Source organism: Oncorhynchus tshawytscha, linkage group LG34, assembly GCF_018296145.1.
Source record: "Oncorhynchus tshawytscha isolate Ot180627B linkage group LG34, Otsh_v2.0, whole genome shotgun sequence".
NCBI classification, from domain to species: Eukaryota; Metazoa; Chordata; class Actinopteri; order Salmoniformes; family Salmonidae; genus Oncorhynchus; species Oncorhynchus tshawytscha.
The window spans coordinates 1,681,578-1,698,680 of record NC_056462.1 but is presented as its reverse complement, the minus strand read 5'-3'; the positions used below and the strand labels follow the sequence as shown (position 1 = coordinate 1,698,680).

The window sequence follows — 17,103 nt, the reverse complement described above, 5'->3', positions numbered from 1 at the left end:
ATGCTATTGGCAGCGCCTAATAATGCCTGCAGCAATCACCAAATGCATTTGTTTCCTCCCTAACCACTTCCACCCTCACTTAAAGGGATTAAGACCCTTAAGACCCTGTACATCGGGACAGAGTGTACTTGGTTGACTCAACAGAGGTTTGCGTACAGCCTAGCTGGCCTCTGTGTTAATAGATGGTAGAAGGGCTTCTCTGATAATGTCCACTGGTCATTCTATATAACAAACATACACTTACTGAGATACAACAGCAAGTGTGAAAACAGTTGAGTGATCATGCCGAACATGGTGTACAATGTGTAAAACAGCCGAGGTGACCCTGGAATAAAAAACACAATGTGTTGGATTTACAGGTTTACTCGCTCTGGATTGTCAGTACTGCATGTTTTCTTAGCTGTCGTGCCGTGGCTGTGTTGGAATCGACTGTGAGTAGAACTTATTAGTATGCCATCCAATAAGGGAGTGTCCGGGGTTGGCTTGCCGTCGGCTCTGGCACAGCCATGGCACGATACAAGAGGATATAATGTGATAAGACTAATTTTTACTTGCAGTCATTCGCTGCCATTAGAATCTTTCTTCCTTTTTTTTGTCGGAATACAAAAAGGATATAATGAGGAGTGTCATGAGTCAGGGAGATGGTCTGATGGGCTTAGTGACAACAGACCTAGATATGGGGGAGGTTTTAGTGGGTGTAATATTCGGACAATTGGAGGTTTACAAAGTTGCAGCTACAGTATGCTTAGCAGTGCAAATTATTATGGTACAACTATATGGACACTTAATCATCATGGTGCTTTTTAATGGTAAGTTTACAAACATTGGTTGTGGTAAGTATAATTGAAACTTGGGTATCATTATGGTAAGTGGGAAAATAAGTATAGCAAGTTATAATTGTAATGGCTTAGCAGATCATTAAAAAAAGAAGATTCATTTTTACATGGCTAAAAGAGAAAAAATATAACATCTATTGTTTACAGGAAACTACAAATAGAAATATAGATGAGGTTGGGTGGGAAAAGTACTGGGAGGGAGAAATATATTTTTGTCATGGGCAAAGACACTCAAAAGGGGTGATTATACTAATTAAAAACACATTTTGATCTGATTGTGCAAACAGATCCGCAAGGAAGATGGATTACTTAGAATATGCTATTGGACCAAAAACAGATCTAGCTAATTAATCTATATGGGCCAAATAATGATGATCCACACTTTTAAAAAAAATAATAATAATCTATTGAGCTCACAAGCAATGAAATAATCTATTATTATGGTGGGAGAACATAATACGGTTTTAAGTAACTCAATGGATCATAAAGGAAGTCATTCTACAAACCATTACCCTCAGGCACTTAAGGAGATCACAAAGATCATGGATACATTAGAACTAGTGGATATATGGAGGGTGAAAAACCCTGACCTAGTGAGATATACACGGAGGAGGCTTAATCATGCTAGCCATCTTCATTACTTCCTAGTCTCGTTCTTGCTGGCATCAAAAGTTTTAAAAAGTATTAATAGGAGACCGAATGCGATCAGACCACCATCTAAATTGGCCTCCAAAAACGCTTAGAGAATTTCCATGTGGGCGGAGATATTGGAAATGTAATCAAAGCCTATTGGATGACAATTTGTTCTTAGCTAAAACAAAATAATTCATAATATATATATTTTTTTGTGCAACATAGGTACAGCAGATCCCCTTATTGTAAGGGACACTTTCAAATGTACTTTTAGAGGCGATTGAATGCAATACTCATCATTAAAACAAAAACAGTTTAGGTCAAAAGAGATGAGACTAATAAAGTAAATAGAGGAGGTAACAGTGCAGGTAGATGGTAATGGAAACTGTATTATAGAGACACAAAATAGGTTAGAGGAAAAACAAAAAGAAATGGAGGTAGTTATTCAAGAACAATCAAGTGTAATGTATTACAAAAATGAGGTGAATTGGATGGAAAAATGGTGAAAAATGCACAAACATTTTCAACACAGAAATTCTACCAAAAACAATTTACAGAAACTCGTTACAAATTATGGAGTTACACATGATTCACCAAATTATATTTTGAAAGAGGAAGCAAAATATTTTAAGCATGTTTCTTTTCAGTCTCCATTTCCACTGAATGATGTTAACTGCAAGGATTTATTTCTTAATAATAATAATAATAATAATATTAATAATGTAAAATTAACACATTTACAGAACGACCAGTGTGAAGGCCAACTTACAGAAAAGGAACTTTGAGGCAATAAAATCTTTCCAGTCTGGAAAAACACCCGGGCTTGACGATATACCAGTAGAGGTATATCAGACCTTTTTTGATGTACTCAAAGAACCATTATTAGCATGTTTTAATTACTCTTATACAAATGGTAGACTTTCAGCTACTCAACAAGGTGGTCTGATTGTCACGTACTGACCATAGTTCTGTTATTTTATCTTTGTTTTAGTATGGTCAGGGTGTGAGTTGGGTGGGCAGTCTTTGTTTTTCTAAGTTTGTTTTTGAGTTCGGCCTAGTATGGTTCTCAATCAGAGGCAGCTGTCAATTGTTGTCCCTGATTGAGAATCATACTTAGGTAGCCTGGGTTTCACTTTTAGGTTGTGGGTGTTTGTCTTCCGTGTTTGTGTTCGTACCACACGGGACTGTTTCGTTCATTTCACGTTTATTGTTTTGTATTTCGTAGTGTTCAGTTTATGTATTTTAATAAACATTATGGACACTAACCACGCTGCAAATTGGTCCTCCGATCCTTCTCGCTACTCCTCCTCAGAAGAGGAGGACGAGGTTCGTTACACTGATTTCATTACTGCAAACATATAGAATAAAAAGGTTATACCAGATATTGTTGATCCTGATCAGACAGGTTTTTTACATGGACGATATACTGGAGATAATATACGACAATTACTTGAAACAATTGAACATTATGAAACATTGAAGAAAACATGTGTCTGGTCTTCATAGCAGATTTTGAAAAGGCATTTGAAATAGTACAATTAGAATTTATATATACAGTGGGGAGAACAAGTATTTGATACACTGACGATTTTGCAGATTTTCCTACTTACAAAGCATGTAGAGGTCTGTATTTTTTTTAGCAATAGGTACACTTCAACTGTGAGAGACGGAATCTAAAACAAAAATCCAGAAAATCACATTGTATGATTTTTAAGTAATTCATTTGCATTTTATTACATGACATAAGTATTTGATACATCAGAAAAGCAGAAATTAATATTTGGTACAGAAACCTTTGTTTGCAATTACAGAGATTCCTGTAGTTCTTCACCAGGTTTGCACACACTACAGCAGGGATTTTGGCCCACTGCTCCATACAGACCATCGCCAGATCCTTCAGGTTTCGGGGCTGTCGCTGGGCAATATGGACTGTCAGCTACCTCCGAAGATTTTCTATTGGGTTCAGGTCTGGAGACTGGCTAGGCCACTCCAGGACGCTGAGATGCTTCTTAGGGAGCCACTCCTTAGTTGCCATGGCTGTGTGTTTCGGGTCGTTGTCATGCTGGAAGACCCAGCCAAGGCCCATCTTCAATGCTCTTACTGAGGGAAGGAGGTTGTTGCCAAGATCTTGCGATACATGGCCCCATCCATCCTCCCCTCAATACGATGCAGTCGTCCTGTCCCCTTTGCAGAAAAGCATCCCCAAAGAATGATGTTTCCAACTACCATGCTTCACGGTTGGGATAGTGTTCTTGGGGTTGTACTCATCCTTCTTCTTCCTCCAAACACGGCGAGTGGAGTTTAGACCAAAAAGCTCTATTTTTGTCTCATCAGACCACATGACCTTCTCCCATTCCTCCTCTGGATCATCCAGATGGTCATTGGCAAACTTCAGATGGGCCCGGACATGCGCTGGCTTGAGCAGGGGGACCTTGCGTGTGCTGCAGGATTTTAATCCATGACGGCGTAGTGTGATACTAATGGTTTTCTTTGAGACTGTGGTCCCAGCTCTCTTCAGGTCATTGACCAGGTCCTGCCGTGTAGTTCTGGGCTGATCCCTCACCTTCCTCATGATCATTGATGCCCCACGAGGTGAGATCTTGCATGGAGCCCCAGACCGATGGTGATTGACCATCATCTTGAACTTCTTCCATTTTCTAATAATTGCCCCAACAGTTGTTGCCTTCTCACCAAGCTGCTTGCATATTGTCCTGTAGCCCATCCCAGCCGTGTGCAAGTCTACAATTTTATCCCTGATGTCCTTACACAGCTCTCTGGTCTTGGCCATTGTGGAGCAGTTGGAGTTTGTTTGATTGAGTGTGTGGACAGGTTTATTTTATATAGGTAACTAATTTTCTTAAAGAAAAACTAACAGGTCTGTGAGAGTCGGAATTCTTACTGGTTGGTAGGTGACGAAATACTTATGTCATGCAATAAAATGCAAATGAATTACTTAAAAATCATACAATGTGATTTTCTGGACTTTTGTTTTAGATTCCGTCTCTCACAGTTGAAGTGTACCTATGATAAAAATTACACACCTCTACATGCTTTGTAAGTAGGAAAACGTTCAAAATCCGCAGTGTATCAAATACTTGTTCTCCCCACTGTAAATGCCTTTAATACATTTTGGTGAAACTCTTATATACATCAACCCCAGATGTAGAATAGTAAACAATGGTTACTTCTCAGGAAGTATTGAGCTATAAAGAGGAGTAAAAAAAGGCTGTCCATTGTCTCCATATCTATTTATTATGGCCATTGAAATACTAGCTATTAAAATAAGATAAAATAAGATTGATGGGCTGTTTACAGATGGGCCATGTACAGGTGCAGGGATCTGTAAGCTGCTCTGACAGCTGGTGCTTAAAGCTAGTGAGGGAGATGTGGGTCTCCAGCTTCAGAGATTTTTGCTATTCCTTCCAGTCATAGGTAGCAGAGAACTGGAAGGAAAGATGACCAAAGGAGGAATTGGCTTTGGGGATGACCAGTGAGATAAGTCTGCTGGAGTGCGTGCTACGAGAGGGTGCTGCTATGGTGACCAGTGAGCTGAGATTTAGGCGGGGTTTACCTAGCAGTGACTTGGAGATAACCTGAAGCCAGTGGATTTGGCGACGAGTATGAAGCGAGGGTCAACCAACGAGAGCGTACAGGTCGCAATGGTGGGTAGTATATGCGGCTTTGGTGACAACCGGATGGCACTGTGATAGACTGCATCCAGTTTGTTGAGTAGAGTGTTGGAGGCTATTTTATAGATGACATCACCGAAGTCGAGGATCGTCAGGGATGGTCAGTTTTACAAGGGTATGTTTGTCCAGATTGTCTAGCTCGGCTGATTTGTAGGGGTCCAGATTTTGCAGCTCTTTCAGAACATCAGCTATCTGGATTTGGGTAAAGGATAAATGGTGGGGGCTTTGGCGGGTTGCTGTGGAGGGTGCCGGCAGTTGACCGGGGTATGGGGTAGCCAAGTGGAAAGCATGGCCAGCTGTAGAGAAATGCTTATTGAAATTCTCAATTATAGTGGATCTATCGGTGGTGACAGTGTTTCCTAGCCTCAGAGCAGGGTGCAGCTGGAATGAGGTGCTCTTATTCTCCATGGACTTTACAGTGTCCCAGAACTTTTTTGAGTTAGTACTACAGGTTGCAAATTTCTGTTTGAATAAGCTTGCCTTAGCTTTTCTAACTGCCTGTGTATATTTGTTCCTAACTTCCCTGAAAAGTTGCATATCACGGGGGCTATTCGATGCTAATGCAGAACGCCACAGGATGTTTTGTGCTGGTCAAGGGCAGACAGGTCTGGAGTGAACCAAGGACTATATCTATTCCTAGTTCTACATTTTTGGACAGGGGCATGCTTATTTAAGATGGTGGGGAAGGCACTTTTAAAGAATAGCCAGGCATCATCTACTGACGGGATGAGGTCAATGTCATTCCAGGATACCCCGGCCAGGTCGATTAGAAAGGCCTGCTCGCAGAAATGTTTCAGGGAGCGTTTGACAGTGGTGGTCGTTTGGTTACAGACCCATTACGGATGCTGGCAATGAGGCATTGATCGTTGAGATCTTGAGTGAAAATAGCAGAGGTTATATTTTCGAGGGCGAGTTAGTTAGGATGACATCTATGCGGGTGCCCGTGTTTACTATGAGGGTGCCCTGGTAGGTACATTGATAATTTGTGTAAGATTGAGGGCATCAAGCTTATATTGTAGGATGGCCTGGGTGTTAAGCATGTCCCAGTTTAGGTCACCTAGTAGCACGAGCTCAGAAGATAGATGGGGGGCAATCAATTCACATATGGTATCGAGGGCACAGCTGGGGGCAGAGGGAGGTCTATAGCAAGCGGCAAAAGTGAGAGACTTGTTTCTGGAAAGGTGAATTTTTAGAAGTAGAAGCTCAAATTGTTTGGGTACAGACTTAGTAATACAGAACTCTGCAGGCTCTCTCTGCAGTAGATTGCAACACCGCCCCCTTTGGCAGTTCTATCTTGGCGGAAAACGTTACAGTAAGGAATGGAAATTTCAAGGTTTTTGGTGGTTTTCCTAAGCCAGGATTCAGACACGGCTAAGACATCTGGGTTGGCAGAGTGTGCTAAAGCAGTGAGTAAAACAAACTTAGGGAGTAGGCTTCTAATGTTAACATGCATGAAACCAAGGCTTTTACGTTTACAGAAGACAACAAATGAGAGCACCTGTGGGGTGGGAGTGGAGCTAGGCACTGCAGGACCTGAACAGAGGAGAAGTAGGATAAGGGTACGGCTAAAGACTATACGAACTGGCCATCTAGCACATTCAGAACAGAGAGTAAAAGGAGCAGGTTTCTGGGCATGATAGCATAGATTCAAGGCATAGTGTACAGACAAAGGTATGGTAGGATGTGAGTACATTGGAGGTAAACCTAGGCATTGAGTAATGAAGAGAGAGATATAGTCTCTAGAGATGTTTAAATCAGGTGATGTCATCGCATATGTAGGAGGTGGAACAACATAGTTGATTAAGGCATATTCAGCAGGGCTAGAGGCTCTACAGTGAAATAAGACAGTAATCACTAACCAGGACAGTAATGGACAAGGCATATTGATATTAGAGACAGGCATGCGTATAGAGTATACTTCGGTGGTAGCACAGGAGCCCTGGCCAGGCTAGCTTCAAGCTAATTTGTGCTTGCTCTGGGATGGAAATGCTAGCCAGGAGTAGTCATCCGGGATTGCGGTTAGCTAGTTGTGAAGATCCAGATGAAAATGTTAAGTTTGCGGTAGGAATCCGGGGATAAAAATAACAGGTCCGTTATGCTCTGGTTAGAGTCACGCTGTTCGAACTGACGAGAGCTTTCCGAGCTGAAGGTTAGCTGATGACCGCTGGCAATGGTTTGCTGAATGATAGCCGGTAGTTAGCTGGCTAGCTTCAGTTGAGGGATTCCAGATCCGAAGTAAATATAAATACTTTAGGAGGAAAAAAAGCAGATCTACGCCACATTGGGTGAGGCGGGTTGTATTTAGAAAAATATGTATAACGATATATACAAGGGACACGACAGGACAAAGACGTCTGACTGCTACGCCATCTTGGATTGCAATGTATGTATTGTTGTTATATATAAAAGCACCATGTATGTAAAATGTATATGTAAAATGTATGTATAGTAGCAAAGAAGCTGTAAAAAAAACTAAGATATTTGTCCTCCGAAGAGGGATAGGGATAATATACACTGCTCAAAAAAAATAAAGGGAACACTAAAATAACACATCCTAGATCTGAATGAATGAAATATTCTTATTAAATACTTTTTTCTTTACATAGTTGAATGTGCTGACATCAAAATCACACAAAAATTATCAATGGAAATCAAATTTATCAACCCATGGAGGTCTAGATTTGGAGTCAAAATTAAAGTGGATAACCACACTACAGGCTGATCCAACTTTGATGTAATGTCCTTAAAACAAGTCAAAATGAGGCTCAGTAGTGTGTGTGGCCTCCACGTGCCTGTATGACCTCCCTACAATGCCTGGGCATGCTCCTGATGAGGTGGCGGATGGTCTCCTGAGGGATCTCCTCCCAGACCTGGACTAAAGCATCCGCCAACTCCTGGACAGTCTGTGGTGCAACATGGCATTGGTGGATGGAGCGAGACATGATGTCCCAGATGTGCTCAATTGGATTCAGGTCTGGGGAACGGGCGGCCCAGTCCATAGCATCAATGCCTTCCTCTTGCAGGAACTGCTGACACACTCCAGCCACATGAGGTCTAGCATTGTCTTGCATTAGGAGGAACCCAGGGCCAACTGCACCAGCATATGGTCTCACAAGGGGTCTAAGGATCTCATCTCGGTACCTAATGGCAGTCAGGCTACCTCTGGCGAGCACATGGAGGGCTGTGCGGCCCCCCAAAGAAATGCCACCCCACACCATGACTGACCCACCACCAAACCGGTCATGCTGGAGGATGTTGCAGGCAGCAGAACGTTCTCCACGGTGTCTCCAGACTGTCACATGTCACATGTGCTCAGTGTGAACCTGCTTTCATCTGTGAAGAGCACAGGGCGCCAGTGGCGAATTTGCCAATCTTGGTGTTCTCTGGCAAATGCCAAACGTCCTGCAGGGTGTTGGGCTGTAAGCACAACCCCCACCTGTGGACGTCAGGCCCTCATACCACCCCATGGAGTCTGTTTCTGACCGTTTGAGCAGACACATGCACATTTGTGGCCTGCTGGAGGTCATTTTGCAGGGCTCTGGCAGTGCTCCTCCTGCTCCTCCTTGCACAAAGGCAGAGGTAGCGGTCCTGCTGCTGGGTTGTTGCCCTCCTACGGCCTCCTCCACGTCTCCTGATATACTGGCCTGTCTCCTGGTAGCGCCTCCATGCTCTGGACACTACGCTGACAGACACAGCAAACCTTCTTGCCACAGCTCGCATTGATGTGCCATCCTGGATGAGCTGCACTACCTGAGCCACTTGTGTGGGTTGTAGACTGCTTGTCATGCTACCACAGAAGTGTGATTGACTTGGAGTTACATTGTGTTGTTTAAGTGTTCCCTTTATTTTTTTTGAGCAGTGTGTATATATATATATATATATATATATATATATTTTTTTTTTTTATAAAAAAATAATACGTTCACCACAGTCAGTGGAGATTAGAACAAAATAGGGAGAGGAACCAATGAGAGGAATCCACATTAGACCATTGAGACAAACTCCTAGAATCACCTTTTCACATTCAAAATAATAATCCCCATAATGTGGATGGAACAATATCTGATCAGGATTCAATGGTTAGGAGCAACTTCAATGAATGAAAGTTCACGTATGTTGGCCTCAGCGGAAGATGAGATGAGATAAGAGAAGGGAGTTGGTATAAATTTGCTTGGAGAGAGAAACTGCATCCCAAATTTAGTGCACTACTTTTGGTCAGAGCCCATTTGGGATGCAGACAGATAGCTGTAAGCAGACTCTGTTAGCATTGAACCCGGAGAGGATGAGATGAGTGGGCAGAGAGCTTACATGCTATTTCATGCTTGGATTGGTTGCAAGATGAGAGCCCTGGAACTACAGTACGCACACATAGACCTAGACATGTACAGACAGACAGAAAAACACACACACAGACACACACTATTATCCTAGATACAGCATTGAGGTCAGGCATAGCTCATCCATTTACACAACTATCTTCTTCGCTAAGACAACTCATCAGTTCAGCCACTTGTCCTAAATCTACTCTATTGCTTCTCTGACTGTAAACAATTACGAGCCACCTTTTCAGGGTACATTGACCCATTTTACCAGCCACCACATCACACCAATAAATTATGGGTGCCATGGAAACAAGCTATTGTGTTTGTGTGTGTGTGTGTGTGTGTGCGTGCATGCGCGCTTACATACACTAAGTTGACTGTGCCTTTAAACAGCTTGGAAAATTCCAGAAAATGATGTCATGGCTTTAGAAGCTTCTGATAGGTTAATTGACATCATTTGAGTCAATTGGAGTTGTACCTGTGGATGTATTTCAAAGCCTACCTTCAAACTCAGTGCCTCTTTGCTTGACATCATGGGGAAATCAAAAGAAATCAGCCAAGACCTCAGAACAACAATTGTAGACCTCCACAAGTCTGGCTCTTCCTTTGGAGCAATTTCTAAACGCAGGAAGATACAACATTCATCTGTACAAACAATAGTACGCAAGTATAAACACCATGGGACCACGCAGCCGTCATACCGCTCAGGAAGGAGACGCGTTCTGTCTCCTAGAGATGATACTTTGGTGCGAAAAGTTCAAATCAACCCCAGAACAACAGCAAAGGACCTTGTGAAGATGCTGGAGGAAATGGGTACAAAAGTATCTATATCCACAGTTAAAACGAGTCCTACATCGACATAACCTGAAAAGCTGCTCAGCAAGGAAGAAGCTACTGCTCCAAAACCGCCATGAAAAAGACAGATTACGGTTTGCAACTGCACACGTGGACAAAGATCGTACTTTTTGGAGAAATGTCCTCTGGACGGATGAAACAAAAATCTAACTGTTTGACCATAATGACCATCGTTATGTTTGGAGGAAAAACGGCTTGGAAGCCGAAGAACACCATCCCAACCGTAAAGTACAGGGGTCGCAGCATCATGTTGTGGGGGTGCTTTGCTGCAGGAGGGCCTTGTGCACTTCACAAAATAGATGGCATCATGAGGGCGGAAAATTATTATGTGGATATATTTAAGCAACATCTCAAGACATCAGTCAGGAAATTAAAGCTTGGTCGCAAAAGGGTCTTCCAAATGGACAATGACCCCAAGCATACTTCCAAAGTTGTGGCAAAACGGCTTAAGGACAACAAAGTCAAGCTATTGGAGTGGCCAACACAAAGCCCTGGCCTCAATCCCATAGAAAATGTGTGGTCAGAACTGAAAAAGCATGTGCAGGCAAGGATGCCTCGAAACCTGACTCAGTTACACCAGCTCTGTCAGGAGGAATGGGCCAAAATTCACCCAACTTATTGTGGTAAGCTTGTGGAAGGCAACCCAAAACGTTTGACCCAAGTTAAACAATTTAAAGGCAATGCTACCAAATAGTAATTGAGTGTATGTAAACTGCTAACCCACTGGGAATGTGATGAAAGAAATAAAAGCTGAAAGAAATAATTCTCTCTACTATTATTCTGACATTTCACGTTCTTAAAATAAAGTGGTGATCCTAACTGACCTAAGACAGGGAATTTTTACGAGGATTAAAAGTCAGGAATTGTGATAAACTGAGTTTAAATGTATTTGGCTGAGGTGTATGTAAACTTCCGACTTTAACTGTATGTATGTTTTTTTGTTTTACCTTTATTTAACCAGGTAGGCCAGTTGAGAACAAGTTCTCATTTACAACTGCGACCTGGTTAAGATAAAGCAAAGCAGTGCGACAAAAAACAACAGAGTTACATGGAATAAACAAAGGTACAGTCAATAATACAATAGAAAAATCTATATACAGTGTGTGCAAATGGAGTAAGGAGGTAAGGCAATAAAAGGCCATAGTAGCAAAGTAATTACAATTTAGAAAATGAACACTTGAGTGATAGATGTGAAAAATTATGATGTGCAAGTAGTAATACTGGGGTGCAAAAGAGCAAAAAAGTAAATAAAAACAATATGGGGATGAGGTAGGTAGTTGGATGGGCTATTTACAGATGGGCTGTGTAGAGCTGCAGCGATCGGTGAGCTGCTCAGATAGCCGATGCTTAAAGTTAGTGAGGGAGATATGTCTCCAACTTTAGCGATTTTTGCAAATTGTTCTAGTCATTGGCAGCAGAGAACTGGAAGGAAAGGCGGCCAAACGAGGTGTTGGCTTTGGGGATGACCTGTGAGAAATACCTGCTGGAGCGCAGTGTTGTTAGGGTGACCAGTGAGCTCAGATAAGGCGGGGCTTTACCTAGCAAAGTCTTATAGATGACCTGGAGCCAGTGGGTCTGGCGACGAATATGTAGCGAGGGCCAGCCAACGAGAGCATATATGGGGCTTTGGTGACAAAACGGGTGGCACTGTGATAGCAAACTGGATGCAGTCTAAGTAGGGTGTTGGAGGCTATTTTGTAAATGACATCGCCGAAGTTGAGGATCGGTAGAATAGTCTGTATGCATGTAATACAGTACAGAGGGTAGTAGGCCACCCGTGAATGATATGCTGCTACGTCTCCAGCACCACTATATCAAAATGTACTTTAACCTCTCCAATGTGTGTGTGTGTCACTCATAATAAACAGCATCACAAACAGCAAGAGAACACTCCAGTGTTACACCTCCAGCATCTCCATCATACTCTGGGGTGAAGTTTCACCTAGCTACAGTACAGATCTAGGATCAGCTTCCCCTCCCCCAATCCTTACATTAACCATTACTGTGGGAAATGCAAAACTGACCCTAGATAACCATCTAATTTGTTGTTGTGAAGGTGTGTGTGGGAGACTTTCGGTACAATGGTGTATTTCATGCATTGACTCATGAGCTCATGCTCCTTTTGTGAGCCATTGACATCTCCTACTGGTATGACTGGGAAATACACTTGTTGTGAGTGGGTATTTGCGTGTGTGGGTGTGTGTCTGATTTGTGAGCGAGTGTGTTGCAACCAATTACCTCCATTTAGTCACCCTGCACATTGACAACCACCAGCCAGAACCAGCCTGGCTTCCAGCAGCAACCATTGCCATCGACCCACATCCTCCCATGGGTCACCAAATGTCAAAGGACACCAGTGTTGTGTCCAAACTGGATAAATCAATAAGTGGTCAACTGTCCAGTAGCCTAGCCACTACAAACAATCAATACGGCCATGATTGGGAGGCAAGGCTATATTGCCACACTGAAGCATGGTTTGAGCAACATGCAGTGTTTTCCATACATGCATTAGAGAGATTAACCTAGACACTAAGTCTTATTGATGTCTCCTTTAAGATCTAATGAGTGAATAATGTGAATAAGCAATATGTCAGAAACTCCATTTAACTAACCAGAAGTCTATGCAGCACTATTGCAACATTCTTATACCCATCCGATCCTTAAAATCTACAAGGGCCTGTATAAAGGAGTGAACTGCATAGTGACTGGTACCTTCCTCCTTCCTAAATATACGTAGCAGTGTTTCTCAATACATTCCTGGAGGGAACCGCCAGGTTGCAAATGTTTTTTTTCTAGCCCAGTACTATCTCACTTCACATCTTATTCAACTCATCAACTAATTACCAAACTCTTGATGAAGCGAATCAGGTGTGTTAATACTAGGAAATAACAAAAACCTGCACCCCCTGAGTATTACCAACCCTAATTCCTAACCTTGTGTTAAATGTTAAACTGACCCAAGATCCGTGTCTAGGGGCAACTTCTCCCTACTCCTGAAATGAGAAACACTGCATATACAATCCCCCAAAATACAATATATGTAGGCCATGAGAAGAGCAAAACAATCCCTCAGGTCCAGCTCTGGGGCTGCACTGCACTGGTGCAGTAGAGGAGGAACCCGCATCCTGCCAACATACTGCAGCACCCGTCCCACGCTACTTCCTGTTTCTGAGAAATAGTTACTGCATTCATGAGCCAGTGATGTGACAAGGAGGACTTTGCCAGTGTGGTGGGCAGCCATCCAAGAAAAGAGATTGGGAGGAGAGGGGGTGAGAGTGAGAAACAGTGAGAGAGAGCGAGAGAGAGAGAGCGCGAGAGAGACGATACTCGCTAATTGTTAGAATCCAGAAAAGAGACATTAAATTCTACAACCAGCTGAAAGGAAGCGATTCCCAAACCTTCCATAACAAAGCACTCACCTACAGAGAGATGAACCTAGAGGAAAGTCCCCTCAGCAAACTGGTCCTGGGGCTCTGTTCACAAACAAAAACAGACCCCACAGAGCCACAGGACAGCAACAGCATTAAACCCAGCCAAATCATGAGAAAACCCTAAGATAATTACTTGACACATTGGAAAGAACTAACCAAATAACAAAGCAAACATGAATGCTATTTGGCCCTAAACAGAGAGTACACAGTGGCAGAATACCTGACTACTGTGACTGACCCAAAATTAAGGAAAGTTTTGACTATGTACAGACTCAGTGAGCATAGCTTTGCGATTGAGAGAAGCCGCCGTAGGCAGACCTGGCTCTCGAGCGAAGACAGGCTATGTGCCCACTGCCCACAAAATGCGGTGGAAACTGAGCTGCACTTCCTAACCTCCTGCCAAATGTGTGACCATATTGGAGACACATATTTCCCTCAGATTACACAGAACTACAAAGAATTTGAAAACAAATCCAATTTGGATAAACTCCCATATCTACAGTATTAGGTGAAATACCACAGTGTGCCATCACAGCAGTAATATTTATGACCTGTTGCCACAAGAAAATGGCATCCAGTGGAGCACAAACACCATTGTAAATACAACCTATATTTATCTGTCTATTTATTTTCCCTTTCGTACTTCAACTATTTCCACATTGTTACAACACTGTACAAAGCAAATAATATAACATTTGAAATGTCTATTCTTTTGAAACGTAATGTTTACTGTTAATTTCAGACGGTTTATTTCACTTTTGTTTGTTATCTATTCCACTTGCTTTGGCAATGTGAACGTGTTTCCCATGCCAATAAAGCCCTTTGAATTGAGAGAGAGGCAGAGAAAGAGAGATGAAGAGAGAGAGAGAGAGAGATGAAAAGAGAAAGAGAGAGAGAGAGTTTATGTAATAAGACTTTACAGTGCGTTCACTGACACAATCTCCTTAGAGGAACTGGGGGTCTGAGGAAAACAAATGTAAATTGAATGAAGCCGAGTGAAGCCGTGACTGAAGCAAGGTGGTTAATTCATGTGAAGTCCACTGGAGCACACCAAACTACTGTGTGAATGGAAGAATGCCTGGATTTCTCACAAACTTCATGAATGAGTCTCAATGAAAGAGAACAAATGAGATAGTAGTACGTGCAACCATAGACATCGCATCTTATCCAGCAACCTACAATGACAGTAGTGAAATAAGTAAGCTGACCCAATCACATATTGTGACCATTGCAAGTTTTTTTTTTAAATGATGCAACAAAAACAAGGAGGACAAGAAATGAATAACCTAAAATGCTAACATAGCATCAATAGTTTTAACCCAGCGCAGGCCTACATACTCTAGTCCTGTCCTGGACGGATCAAGTGTCGATTTATGGTCAGTTTAGCCTTTTAGATCACCATGGATAACATTACATGGACAGAGGGGACCTGATCCTAGGTCAGCACTCCTACTCTGAGACCCTTGATACATATGGCCTCAGGTGCATTTCATCCATGCATCCCTCACCTATAATGCCATGTTACCCAATCAGACAGATGATGGCCCTTCAAAACTCTCCAATGACAAAATCACCTCTGACAAGGCTAAATAACACCCTACTGTTAAGGTCAGGATACAGCAGTGCATGACAACTGTTCGCAGGCCAGTTTATACTCAGAAGAAAATAGAGCCTCCAGCGGTTACTCCTGATCACTGTTCTGGGATCAGCTTATACCTGGATCCTAAACTTTACCATTATAATAAAGCTGAACTTGGATCAGTGCATGGAGGTTGTGTCTGTCTGTATAAGGAAGATAGGGCTATCTCCTGTAAATGGTAGTTAGCAGCATCACTCACGAGGCATGAGTCTGCATACAGGAGCCAAGCAAGACTAGGCAATTCAGCTCTTCTCCATTATCTTATGTCAATGCATACTCTACAGTAGGTACAGTACAGTATATTAAGAAAAGAAAGGACCTGGCTCACAGACCCTGGGGAAAAAAAGTGAAATGCATGAATTGAGAAGGCATACTTCCAGAACAAAAACAATGGTCATGAAATAACAAGATACCTAGTAGGCTACAGAAGGATATCTGTTATCTTCATGTCAGCACTACAGCAAGCAGACCAAGCACTCAATTCAAAACGAATGATTTATTTAGATTGTTCAAGGAACCCAGGGGGAAAAAAAGGACAAGGACCAAGCCATTCAAGGGGTGAAGTAGTGTGAATAACATTGACCTTGCAAACATATGACAACAATGCATGAGAATAGCCTACAACAAGTCAAACCATACAAATACATTGAATCAAACAAGACTACATATGACACGCATTGCTTTCTTGCGCTGATAAAGCAAGTGATAAGAGTAACTGAAACAATGAAACAACTTTCAACGTTGAAATAGGCTACTGAAACAATCTTCGAAAAAAAATGCATGTGTCCCATGAATGTGCTCTAGACTACATCGTTTGATAAAACTAATTGCAATAATATACAATGACGCAACAAACAACGAACACATTGAACAGATATCGGAGTATCCCTCCAAGAATAAACTGAAAAATACTCACGTTTTGTTAGAGAATGTATGTATTGTCGGTTAGTATCCCCAGGGCAATATTTAGGAGAGAGGAGCAAAAACTGTGCGCCCCCTGCCTTCTCTGTCAATTTCAGGAGAAATGAAGCAGTGGGTTGGTTCTATGCTGCAGGTTTAAAGGCATATCTGATCTGCCAAAAAAGCGAGGCAAGGAGGCAATCCCAGCGGAGTACACACATGCATCAACCCAATCCACTTTAAAACGCCATCAATATTACATTCACTGGATGTGCGAAGCAGATGTACAAAAATAAACTATATTTCATACATTATTCAAGTGCATGCTGCTTTTGTGATTTTTTTTGTGACAGGGTAGATAATTGACTGTTTTGTTTGTTTTCTATTTTATTAAAGTCTATGCATTAACATACAAATATTTAGATGATAAATATTACATATTATATATAGATTTGTTTGATTTTTTATAATTTTGTAATTGCTCCCTTTCCACAGTAATTATTTTACATAGCCTAATCAAACTCAAGAATGTTTGCAAACTCTGCCTCTAAAATCACAATCTTTTGACACTTTTCTGCAACTGTGAAAAGTTTTGTTCCTTTCAATGTCCAATTTAAAAAATATTATTATCATGTCCAACCTGAAACATACAGTAACTCTTTCTCTCATTTCTATTCTGCGTGCTGGGGAATCCCGCGCGCGCTCAATTCGCAGCGTGGCCTTGGTTACTAAGGGGATCACTCTGCAGCCCCTCCCTCCCAGGAGGGAGGCTGTTGCTATTGACAACCGACATTATGC

At 42.1% G+C, this 17,103-nt stretch overlaps 1 protein-coding gene across 1 annotated transcript in view; it reads right to left on the bottom strand.

The window, feature by feature from the left end:
* trim2a (tripartite motif containing 2a) overlaps positions 1 to 16,501 on the bottom strand; it is a 70,777-nt gene extending 54,276 nt beyond the window's left edge. Inside the window, exon 1 of the mRNA XM_042311847.1 lies at positions 16,322 to 16,501. The gene's annotated coding sequence lies outside the window, so the exon portion shown is untranslated. The remainder of the gene's footprint in view (positions 1 to 16,321) is intronic.
* Between the last annotated feature and the right edge of the window lie 602 nt (positions 16,502 to 17,103).